Genomic DNA, 13,422 nt, shown 5'->3' on the forward strand with positions numbered 1-13,422 from the left:
TACGTAGCACCCCAGTACCACCAACATTATTCGGTCATGGGTAAAATGGTTTGGCAAAGAATTTATTGCATGATCTTATATGCATTTGTTTTGCAAAATATGAAAAAATGTAACTCTGAGTATGCCCATATGTGCCGAATACGTTGCTTATATTGTAGATTGTTATATTGTCAGACCCAAGGTCTTGTCCAACTTTACCACACAGAGCAAAAACAAGCAGAGAGAGCACTGCAAATGACCCTTAAAATCTAAAGTCAGTCTTTAACCTCAGTTTGCATACATGTATATGGGCTCTAGGTGGCAGTGTTGTCCTGCTGGCAGCTTGTCTCATCTCACCCTGGGTCTATTTGCAGTGGTTCCAGTTCTCTCACCATCAGCCTAATGAAGTGAATTCTACAGTGTGGCTGAAACTGATGACTCTATCTGCTCTGTTACTGACGATTTTCCCTGGCTTTCGTGAACACTCAAATCCAAAGTAACTTTGTCTATTATCATAAATGCGCCCTATACAGTTCTTTTATGCACTCTTTGCCAAACCATGCACGTGTATTATGCTGGGCAGACCGGAATTTATTTATTCATTTAAATTTAATTTTATATTAATTTTATTAATTAATATTTCATCAAAATCTGTTACCCTTGGTCATTGTGATTGTTTCTCTCTCATATGTACTTGGGTCGTAACTAGACTGTCACGATTCCTCGATTAATTTGTCTATTAACCGGCAAAATACCAGAAGTGCCACATTCCACGGTCGAGAATCCATGACCGAGCAGTTAAACATCATAATATAGCATATTGCTATTGTGATTCAGTTAAATAAATAGCCTATATACGAAGCGCGACACTTTAATTATTTACATGCGTGCAGGTTATACGAGTTCCTTCCCTCAGAGCGGGAGCCGCTCTATTATTCACAGTAAATGTTGCTCCACACGAACACAGTGTTGTTTGTTTGGGCTTCCAAAAATGTTTCATGGGAAGTTACAATGTTATCATTTAAATACATGGAGGTCGTCATTTGCTGCCAGTTTGGGTGGCTTATAATGTTCATCTGGGTACAATACATCAATAAATGTTTCTAAATATGCGAACTGTTTAATTCGATTTTTTTTAGGCTAATATCCACATGTTCTTGTTTAAGAAATTACAGTGGCCATTGAATTTCTATTGACCAAATATGAACGATTAAGTGGATATTTTTAAAAAATGTTGTTTGGCCAATATTAAAATTTGATTATGATGAATGTGTAACAACAACAATCACCAGGCCGTTGGCGCCCTCTGCAGGCATTTGTTATAATTCGTAATGTACATAAGTTGATTGTTTATATTATGAATATTTCATTATGTATTTTTTAAGTGTTGTTCAATAAAGCCACTTGCTTATGACATTTATTATTATACTAATTATTATTGACTCATTGTTATTAGATGCTACCTTTATATTTTAAGTCATTTTAATGGTTATTGTTCACTTATTACCACAAAAAATGATCTGATTACTCAATTAATTGTCAAAATAATCAACCATTAGTGACACCCCTAGTCATAACAATATGAGCAAGAGCAGTGTGCATGTATATTCGTAAAGAGGTGAAAAACTACCTGCATTGTTTTTAAAGGTGAAAATTGAATGTCTTGTTTGTATGAGAGTTTATAATCTGACATGAGATGGAACTGTACGTTAATGCTGATTAATCATAGCCATAAATGAGTTTGTGTCTGAGAATGCATGTAATGTTTAATTCTATATGTTTATTTAATAACGTCTAGTGTTACAAATCTTGCATGTAGTTCAAGATGTGTCATTACACAATTCTGCAGACTCTGCACATTCAGAATGGCGTAAATATTTTTTTAATGGACTTAATCATGTTCTGTTGCACCCGTGTGCATTCATGAAGCTAAGGAGAGAGAATGAAAAAGCCTGAAAGACAAGTGAAAAAGAATGAGACTATGAGATAAAAAGAGATTGTACCCGGGTCTGGTTTGCTATAATGGTTGCGTGCAAAGGGTTTCACTTCAAGGCATGAGGGAGAAAAAAACAAAAGAGAGCAAAATAAATGAGGCAAAACGCATGACAGACAACTGCGAGACAGGCACAATTAGAATCATTATTGAGGCAGCAGAGATCAGAGAGGTGCAACATGGCCGTCCTGCTGGGCTCTGGCACGCGGATGAATAAGGTCATGGTCACTTCAGTGAAGGTATGCTGAACCTTCTCCTGATCATCCCTACTTAATCCCTCTGGACCTTCAGTTAATCAACCAGCACACACACAAACACACTCATGCAGACTTACACACTCAAGATTTAGTCTTTCTACTGAAAGCTGCAAAGACAAATCTGACCTTGGGAGTTGTAGTTACTCTGGTTTGGAGGCTGTTTTCACTGTACGTCTTGTTTTTTCTCTAATAACACAATGAAACTTTCCATTAAGCACTCTTGAAATTCATAATTTAGAAATTCATACTGTAAAACCTCAATTCAAAAGGCTCAATGGAAGAGTTGAGCTGAGTTGATTAAGTAAATGCAGCCTTCAAAAACATTAAATCTTACTGACCCCAAACTTTGAACTGTATACACATTTCTATTTATTTTTTCCTTTGTGAAAACTGACCAAGAATATTTGGGACTTTAGCATTCACAGGCATATTCAGATTTTCATTCCAATAAAATGCTCTGTAGAATGAAAATGTCTTTTCTAATAATACCTGACAGCAATTGCAAGTAGCAAATCATGATTCATGGCTGTGAAATTAAAGGGGTAGGTCACCCAATAATGATTTTTTTTTTTTTTTTTTTTTTTTTTTACAAAAGAAGATATTTTGAAGAATATGGGTAACCAAACAGTTGATCCCCAAGCAATGGGCCCCATTGACTTCCATAGTATTTGTTTCCATACTAAGTAAATGGGGTCCATCACCTGTTTGGTTACCCTCTTCAAAATATCTTATTTTGTGTTCAAAAGGTTCAGAATTCATACAGGTTTGGAACAATTTGAGTAAATCATGACAGAATTTTAATTTTGGGGCGAACTATCCCTTTAAAAAAAAACTTTTTTTAAAGTTCTGCCACTACTTGTTTTGATAGAAAATATCTAAACACAAATTAAATTGGCACCCAAGAAGCGTTTTCGTGAGGTTTTTATGGTTTTGATCTGAAACAAACCCCTAACCCTATATAAACTTCAACTTTAAATATATTTTTTAAAATCTTGTGTCAAATAAAATGTGCAAAAACGTGGATGCTACATCACCATAACAATGCACTAAAAACTCTGAAAACCTTAGAAAGCACATACCAACACCTGCACTCTAAAATGAAAATGAAAATAAAAAAGTACTATACAAATGATTTAACTGATAGCCATACGATTTGACTCCAAACAAGTGCCTATAACTTTGCAATGTTTCTCTAGGCAACATCAGTTTGCTGGTGACGTCTCCATTGTATCTGTCTTTCTCTCAACAGTCTCTCCTGAATTCGACCCGCACGACTCCCACATTTAGATATGCTCTGGAATCTTCTGCTCGAGCAAGTGGACTAATGCATCTCCGTGGAAACGCTCGCTCGCAGATTGATCAGGCATTACAATATCTGCTCTCCCCGCCGTCGCAGTCAGAGAGCCAAAGATTCGACTCATCTCAAGCACGGGGGAAATTGGCAGTGAAGAGCATCTTAAGTTAGTGTCAGTGTTAGGGAGATGATGCATAGTCATTTCAGTAGACAAATTTCCCTCTGCATTCAGATGAGGGTCGATTTGCAATTCCCAGTTCATTTAGTTCCTCTCAGAAGTATGCTACAGTGTTAGAAGAAAATGTTCTATTCAGAACATCTATTCTATTCAGAGCTTCATATTTAGAACCTTTTAGGGGCTCCCGCCATTTTATGGTTTTAGTTTTAATTCATATAGTTTTAATTCATTTTGAACTAAATTTAATGAATTAAGCATCTCATAAACATATTTAACCCTAGAAAAATTTGAAAAAGAAAAACAACTAAGCATAAAAGTATTATTATTATTAAGACAGAACTTTTTTTTTTGGCAAAAAGGGTTCTTTAAAATTGGGGCAAGAACCCTAGAACCACACTGATCCTTTATACTTAAATACTGTGCCAAGTGTGCTATTACAAACAAATATCCTCAGGACAATGCTGACCTCAAACACAAAAAGTATGGGAAATGAGGGAAATTTAAATAATCCCCCCCCCATCAGTAACTATTAATGTACAACAGATATTCAGAGAGGTATTACAAACACGCAGGTCAGAAGCATGTTGGAGAGCGTCTCCCATTCTGGCCCCCAAGGCTGTTTATGGAAATGCAGAATTTAATAAGCTCTTCTCGACACCTTGTCACTGACGTGTGTGTGTTTGTGTGTATGCGTGTGTATGCGTATATGCACCTGCATTAGCAACGCTCTGTTGAATAACTCCATTATGACAGAATGGAGTGACCTGAGTGTGCACTGTCTGCATTCTTTGAATACTACAGAATTACTTGCATTTCACTTGAGTTCTGTCACAACATCTAACTGTATGTCATGCACACAGAAAAAACACAAAACATTCTTTAACATTTGCCATCAATGCAAATAATTGTAATGGGGAAACATAATTATTAATTTGCAGTCGTACCATTTTGGAAACAAAGACTTTCTACACTAAGTGCTGTGGATTTCTATTTCTGAAAAAGCAATGCCTGCAATGGAAAAAGCACACTGACACACATCAATAAACCTTTTAAGATAGAAATAAGTTTCTAATCATTCTTGTAAATCGATAATCATTTAATACCGTATGAGTCACTTGAGAGAAATTTGGTTAAATCTTTTATTCCTTTTAAAACATGGTCTGAAATTGATACCAAGATGATGCACTGCATCATATGCCAAAAATCCTCTTTCTCCTGATCAACTTTTTCCAAAATGCCATGAGGTCGAAAAAGGCACCACATAAAGAACAACCAATTTGTTTGAATTTTTCCCTTGGTTTTTATGCTGCCATTTTGGCAAAGGCCTTCTTGAGAAATAAAAGAGTAAAATCTCACAGGAATTATGGGAAATATTTAATGGGTAAAAGTTAAAAAAAATTGTACAGAAACATTTAACTGCCTGGACTTTTGGCTAGAATTTCAGGACATGTCCAGAAGTAAGTTAATCAACAACTTTGTTTTCATTTAGATGAAAAATCTGTTTGTTGTAATTACAGCTTTTCTTGTTCCTGACCGTCTCTTGGCTGATTCTACACTCAAACCCATCTGCTGTTCACCGTTCCGCCACATCCGAACCCGAGCAGACCCAGAAACAACCCATCATCCCAAGTGGCCCTCGTTTCATTGGCCCACCAGGCTTTTGGAAGATTGATGATCAGTTGGTAAGTTGCCACAGCACCAGATTTGCAGAAGGTCTGGATTCACTGGTCTGGTAAAGGAAGGGCAGGAATAGCTGGGTAATTTGGCATCACTTTAGCCTTTATTCACTGGCTGGGCCAGCAGTGTTGGAAAGACAGTCATGCATGTCGGCCCAAAACAACTGCTGCCAAAGAGAACCAGATGATGATTTTATTTATGAGAAAAAACACCTTTTTGTTATAGTCACAATCAACTTGAGTCAACAAAAACGTATCATTCTGAAATCCGAAGTTTTGTGACATCTACAATTACAAGTACAATATATATAATATTGTAATAATATGATGCAGACCAAACAATTTTGGATGTAACAGCAAACCACAATAGATTTGAGTCATTTTGAAAGACAAAGTATGAATCTGCAAATATGAATCTGTCATTTTACACTGTAGGCTGGTTTTGGCTGTTATTAAAATGTGTAATATAATAAATTGCAGCCAAAAAAATGTAAGCTTTTAATATTTGCACATTTTATGGCATGTTATTCTGTCTCAGAACTATTGGATGCCTTTAAAAACTCTATAGGCGTAAAGGGTTTTATACTATACAAACTGTATATCCCCTTACACTAACCCTACCCCCGTCACAAAAAACATTTGCCATTTTTAGAATAAAAAACAAACAATGTTTTTTAAGCCATCTGGTTTACAAGGACACAGGATATGTCCTCGTAAACCATGTTTACGTTGTAATACCTATGTCGTTTTACACATTTGTGTTCTCATAAACCATATACAAGAATACACACACACAGAATAAAGGGAGCTGTTGAAGGGGCTACATGCAGAATTCAGAAACCCTTGTTATTAGCGACACCGGTGGCGATTAAGTGAAATGCAGCCAGCAACTTATTGCTCATGCTCACACTCGTGCACACGTAATGTACAAGAGACTGAACGTGATTCAATGGCCCAATATACTCACACTGAAGGGTTTTTTCCGTTCTTCGCTTAGTTGGAAGTAAAAAGTTGGACCTGTTTTTGCAGCGATATACTGTTAACGAACATCCAGGTGCTGTCCATGCTGCTGAGAGTACCGTTTAAATGAATATGTAAATATGTGCTTTGCGCTTTCCTTTCAATAACAAAAGAAATGCACAACAACAATGACAGCAGTGAGAAAACAGCAGTTAAAAAAGTATCTGAACATAGCGATATGGATATATTTGCACAAGCTCTGCAATTCAGCGGCATCATGTCGACAGATGAGGTAATTAAAATTACACAGTTTTGACAGTTTGATTATAAAGTATATTTGAGACTATAGACTATAGATCTGGCGATGTGAGATTATAGTTTAAATTAATCCCGTTTCTTAGCATGACACATTAACATTATAGTACAGAATAGCTCTTTCGGCTTTATCCTGAACATTGTATAAGCATTCGTTTCATGTGTCATTGAACGGAGGAGAGGCTCTCAGGAGAGCGCGTTACGGAACGGTCACATCCTTTTGATTTTCCCTGCAAAAACATGGGAGTCCTTCACATAAAAATCAGTTTACAGGCTTTCGTAGCAAACCTAGGAATTCGGGGAAGGTCTCATTTTTAAAGTTTCGTTACAAGCTGTTAACACATTGGCAATAAAAAAGGAGATTAATACACGACAATTCTTACATATAGTCCCTTTAAGTGTTCTGTCAAAGTAATTTCAGCACATTATGACATACCAGTGACAAACAACAACATTCTCTTTGAAGCTCCGTAAAAGAACGACTGGTAAATAAAGTACATCTATCATCTGTCAAATGTCTGACAGCTGAGGTTGTGGGTGGTAGGTGTGGTTCAAATACATCTTAAATGATAATCGTATGTCACTTAAGTCTCTGTATAGGTTGTGGTTAGCGGCTAAAGATCAGAGGCCGTTGACAAAACATTTTATCTCACCACTAAGAGTTCTCCTAAATGGCAGTGCAAGTTCTTAGTTAAGAGTTTTCTCTTAAAACCTATTTACAAAGGTGCTGTCAACATGCCTACTAACTATGCCCACAGTGATTGGCTGAAAGGGGAGGGGTCTCTGTCAGTGATTTAATCATAGATATATTGTAGAACCAGATATCATGTTGCCATATTCAAATAAAGGTTTTCAAATAAAAATGTTGCCATATTCAATAAAGATTTTAAAATGTAGGCTAAGTGTCACTATTAAACAAGTATATGTTCAGCTAATTGTCAGCCTCTTACATGTCTGCATCTTGTGAGATTGGAGAATTCAAGCGACAAATGATGTTTAATAAACAAAGTTCGGGAGAGGCACGTTCAGATGGTCTATTCAAACAGCTTGAGAGGAGGCATATATATATACACAGCCAACTCACCTAGTTACCTCAAGTTTTCTGAATCCCACCCTGGCTCCTCTGGGGAGAACTCTGAGTTTGGGCTACATTTTTTTTGTTGCCATTTTTGCCTTTTTATTATGATAGGACAGTGAGTAGTGGAAGAGATAGATGGGGGACGGGATCAGGAAAGGCCCATTAGCTGGAACTCAAACTCGGGTCACCCATTGTTTTATTTTCCATCATTCAATGCATTTTGCCTCTACATAAATTAACCTTTATGATGTGTCGTCGCAGATTAAAATCTATTAATCAAAAAATGTATTGCATTTATGTAGAAAAGGCGCAGCACCCAAGTCTCTATGCCTATTGCCTCAATGATGTACAGTGTATTTGGGCGGATTGCCAGCAAGACATTTTAGGATTTTTTGTGATTTGGTCTTAGTTACTTTTTACAGATTTAGGAGCTGGTTTGTGAAGTACTCTTTGAACAAAAATGTAGGAGTCCTAAAATTAGGACTGACGCCCATTATTTTGAAGAGTTTCTCCTAAATTGGCAAGTTAGGAGCTACTTTTAGCCTTAAGATATTTTGTGAATAGGGCTAGCAACCCAAAGTGGGTCTACTTGGGTTTGTCCATTCAATTACTATTAAGGCCAGCATGAGAGTTTTTGGAACAATTAAATGGCTAGTGGCCAGAGAGTTCAGCCAGAATGGCTACTATTGTGATTTCTCTTGAGTTGACACATTGTCAGAAGCTTGCCAGTGTTATATGCACCGATCCACTCTAAAGTACACAGTTATCATGACTTAATTTTGTGCTCCTCCATGCAAAGAGAAGTTGTGGTAATTTAGTTTTGTTGGCGCAAAGTCTAGCTTGTGGCTCACAACAGCAGCTAGCTCATGTTGGGCTTTCTAGATTATATAGACTTCAAAAATATCAATAATATATCAATACACCCATAACTATGAGTCAACTAAAACGTCAGACTAGATTAAGTGTTTTCAAACTGGGGCACATGGGGGCATGGAGAAAATTTAAGGGAAAAAATTGTTAACGGTTAAATAAAATTAACCAAATTTGCCATTACCATTTCATTCTGATTTCTAAATTCCGGTCAAAAATCATTAGATTAATCGCAAAGAATTTTCTTTTCTTTGAGAGATACGATACAAAACAGAACAGATAACTTGTCAGAAAGTAAAGATTTTCCAGATACATATTTACGATGTCTTGACAATGACGGAGGACAATTACAGACTGTCAAACATTTTTCTATTTCACAGTTAAATATTTTTGGTCCAAAAAAAATAGCTGTAAATATTAAATGTCAAACATGTTTGACTGACTGTGATTGTGCTATACAGACTGTACAGACCACGAGCTTGTCGCTGGGAACTCATTTCATCACTCCTGGTTCATGACACTCAGTTAGAGACACTGGCCTTTAATACAGGAGTTGTTAACCTGGTTCCTCTGGTTTCTCTAACTTCTCAAGCAGAGTCGATGCAGTCCTCTCCATCGTCTCTGTGAAGGCGTATCGGTGCTCTGTGAGGCTTTTAAGGAAATTAAATCAATGACTGAACATCAAAGTTGTGTTAAATGTGCTAGAAGGTGGTTCTCTAATGCTGCCCTTAATTAAAGGCTGGATCGATGACCTTTTGTGAAAGGTCTGCTGGAGTCTGATAGCAGCTTCTCTCCATTAAAAGTTTAGTTTCACTAAGACTTTTGACACTCTTCAGTCTCCTGTTTTCCAGAGGGGACTTAATTATAATGGAAAATTTTATTCAATAATCACTGATTTGTCTCAAGTAAATTTCTGCAAGCAAGCAGTCAAACATTACAGTCATATGTCAGGTGAATTATTGATTTTAAATGGTAAAGTAAATAATAATTATTATTAAAAATACTTTTAGTTATTATTAATAATAAATTATGATTATTTATTTTTAATATTATTATTATTATTATTATTATTAAATGTTTATTTAATTTGTAAGCTTTTAAAGTCCCCCTGCAGTCAATCATTTTATCCCTTTAACTCATCTTTGATCACCAAAATTACATATTTAAACGTTTTTTTCCTTGAAAAGTTTTTCTTCATGCCTTAAAATAGTTTGGATATAACTCTACACCCTTGCTTCATTTAGTATATGCGGTTTTATGAATATGCAAATTAGCCCCGCCTCCACTCACTCACAACATCTCAGAGATCCACTCGTTGACAATCAGACGTTGACAAGGTAGTCAAGATAGTGGTTACAAGGTAGTTTGTGACGTCAGAAACACCAGCGATTTCAAACTGCGTTTTTGAGACTGTCTTTGGTTCACTGCAGTTTTAAGGAGCAAATACTCAGCAATGGTGCTGTAAGACTAAACCGCAATGCCAGGCTGAACAGTGAGGAATATTTGGCCACTGCCAACTTTGTGATGAAACAACATCACTTGTGCCCGAAGATGCACAGAACAACCGAAGACATTATAGAAATAAAACATTGACAGGAGAGTAGAATAACTATTCCTGCACTATGCCAATCAGAGATGGAGACTTTGGTCCATTCTTTGGAAATCCCCAATGAGGTATTAGAAAGTTATGTAAATGTCAGTTTTTTGGAGGGTTAGAGGTGGTGCTTGATTGGTGTCAGTTCTAATCAAAGAAGAAAACCACATTTGACATATTGAAATTGTAAAGTGAACTAAGTATTAAGAGGACAAAGTCTGAAGACAACATCAGAAACAACACTGTTCGGAGTCATTGTTTTAGACTCGTTTCTCAAAAAGTGTTTTCATTGAGCAAGAGTGCTTGCAGACCCACGGGGGGTATGTGGGTCAGGACTGTCAGAATCAGCCTGCCTTTACACAAAGTGATGGGTGTTTTGCCCCTTTATGCCCCCTTTTCCTTCCCACCTCGCCCCCTGCACATGTCTCCAGGCCTTGGGGAAAATGTGCCTTTGCCCTCCATTAAGAGTGTTCAGTGTTGCTCCCCAGAACTCTTGCCACTATTAGTCGAAGAGAGCGACAGTAATAGTGTTGAATGCCTGTGGCATGAGGACAATTCCACACAGCAATGGCAGTCCCAAACTGCAAACTCACACCACAGACCTCAGAGCGGCTCCAGATCATCAAGAAAGTTCATGTCAATCTCCACTTAGATTGACAAAGCATGCACTTTTTTTGTTCTAAAGTCTATGTTTGACCATTTCCTTGCATAAAATTGTACCATAACCATAGTTTCAACCAAAATACCACAGTTTTTAGCATGAATCAATAGTTTTAAGAGATCTTTTAACTAGCTGGTGCTTTCCCTCACACAGCCTTTTCTATAAAGGAAATGTCACTTTCCTGTTTGGATGTCATGTGTGAACAGGAGCCATTGTTACAATACCAATCAGCTCTGTTAATTTAATGAGGAGTTGCCGGAACATTGGCAGAAACATTTTGTACTGACAATTTTTTTTATGGATACTTTTATTCAGCAAGGAGACATTAAAATGATGAAAACAGACATTTATACTATTACAAAAGATTTTTGTATTTCAAATAAATGCTGTTCTTCAAACTTTATTCATCTGAGAATCCTGAAAAAAAGATATTGAGTATCAAAACAGCATATTAGAATCGTTTCTGAAAAATCATGACACTGAAGTAATATAAAAATAGAAAACAGTTATTTTAAATTGGAATAATATTTGTCTTTGACTGTATTTTATCAAATAATTGCAGTCTTGGTGAACATAAAACTTTTCTTTCAAAAAAATTGAATTCATACTGACATTCAAGGCTTTACAAATACGCATCCTAATATTTTCCCCATCACACTGCTTTTTCATTTACCAGTGTACTGAATAATTCTAGTTTGAAATTTGTGCAAAATTATTATTATAATTTTTTTTTTGTGGTGATGGCCAAGAAAAAAAAATGCCGTAAATTTAAAATGTAAGTTTTATAAGGCTGGAGTCCAAAATCATGGATCATAAAATTCATGAGTGAAACAATCCATGTGGTTTTCCAACAAATTATATCAGAACTGCATTTTAGTGCTTATGTGCTAAAAGATATGTGGATAAAAGACTGAAAACCGTTGCTTGCAAGTGGTACATTTTCTGGAAAAGGTCATGTTACTGCACTTTAATGGATTTCGTGTGTGAAAATAGCTAAGAAACTTTTCAAATCTTGATGATCATGGTGGCTGTCATAATATCTGTAACTATGAAGCCCAGCAACAACTTTGTTACCACAGTAAGCTTTAGTAAACATATTTTTAATTTCTTCACAGACAAAGACTCTCAATCACAGACAAAGACTCTCAATTAACACCAGGAAATGTGTTTGCATCAAAGTACCTGGCATTCTGTTTTGCTTTTATGCTTTTGACAATAATTCGGAAGCCTGGTTCACATTTTTAAACCAAAGGGTTTATCTATCGATTATCCTCACGGGTCTGATCACAACAGACATCACACTTGGTGCAGCTGGCAATAGTCTGTCTCCCCCTCAATGCCATCTGTCTGGTATGGATCCACCGGGGAGAAAATCCTATGTTGGCAGAAGTTTCCCTTTTGAACTGATCTAAGATCAAATTCCCTTTCCACAAACCTCAACGTCAACCACAACAAGAGAAACCACAAATCTGACTTCAGATCAGCACACAAAAACAAGTTTCAGCCAAATTAAGAGGCTCATCCCATGCAAACGACCACGTTACTGAAAAGAAATTGTGACCGCCGTCTCACATTTGTGTTTGATGTCACATCATCCGAAGACAGACTCATCCTGCGCTGAGATCAAATGACACTGTGAAGTTTTAATTAAAACTCTTGATTAAAGAAAGACACATTCTGCTTTGAAAGAAGGACGTCAATTTCTCATTACCTTAAATGCACACATCCAGACACACCAATAAACACTGAAAAAGAAGAAAGAGCTGCTGAGGGAGTTTGTCTTTGAGGAGGGAGTGGAGAAGTCTCTCTTTGGACTTAATTATGATTAAGTTTATTAATCATTACCCTCAATAGTGAATTACATTCCAGGTGTGCTTAAACCCATACTATGATGCTTCAAACACTAAACTAAATCCTCTAAGGGTAGTTACACAGAGGATATGGTTGTGGAACAGTGAAAACAAGTATCTGTCTTTAGAAGTTTTTCGGTAACACTTAATTTTAATTGTCCACTACTAATAATAAGTAACTTTGCAACTACATGTCAACTAGCAGTCATTAGAGTGTTAGTAAACTGTCTGCTTGATATCTGCTAACACTTTATTTTTATGCTTCCCAACAGACATTGTACTGACTATAAATACGTTTTGTCCTCTCAAACAGCAAAAATAAATGCATATAAAAATGGCAAAGAACTCAAGAAGTGCAAAATGGAGCTGATTCAATTCTACTATTGTAACAGGTCAACAAAATCCAGGTCAAAGGACAATGCCAACATAGCAGATGTAATATTTATACCACACAACTGCATATGGAATATAGATGAATTTGGAAGCCTGTTTCTGGCTCACAAGAGTAAAAAAAATAAAAATAAACTGGTAATTGTGGGTTTAAAATAAGAAATAGTCACATTCGATATTAGGTCACACTATGAGCTTCATTTATTTATATGTTTATTTATTTATTTTTTACTCTGAAAGTGGAAACAGGCATCATCAATCAAAAGGGAAATGTCTATATACTGTCATATGCTGTTATTTTCCGGACTATTTAAAAACCCTTAAAAA

Source organism: Abramis brama (assembly GCF_963993115.1).
Source record: "Abramis brama genome assembly, chromosome: 3".
In the NCBI taxonomy this organism is placed as follows: Eukaryota; Metazoa; Chordata; class Actinopteri; order Cypriniformes; family Leuciscidae; genus Abramis; species Abramis brama.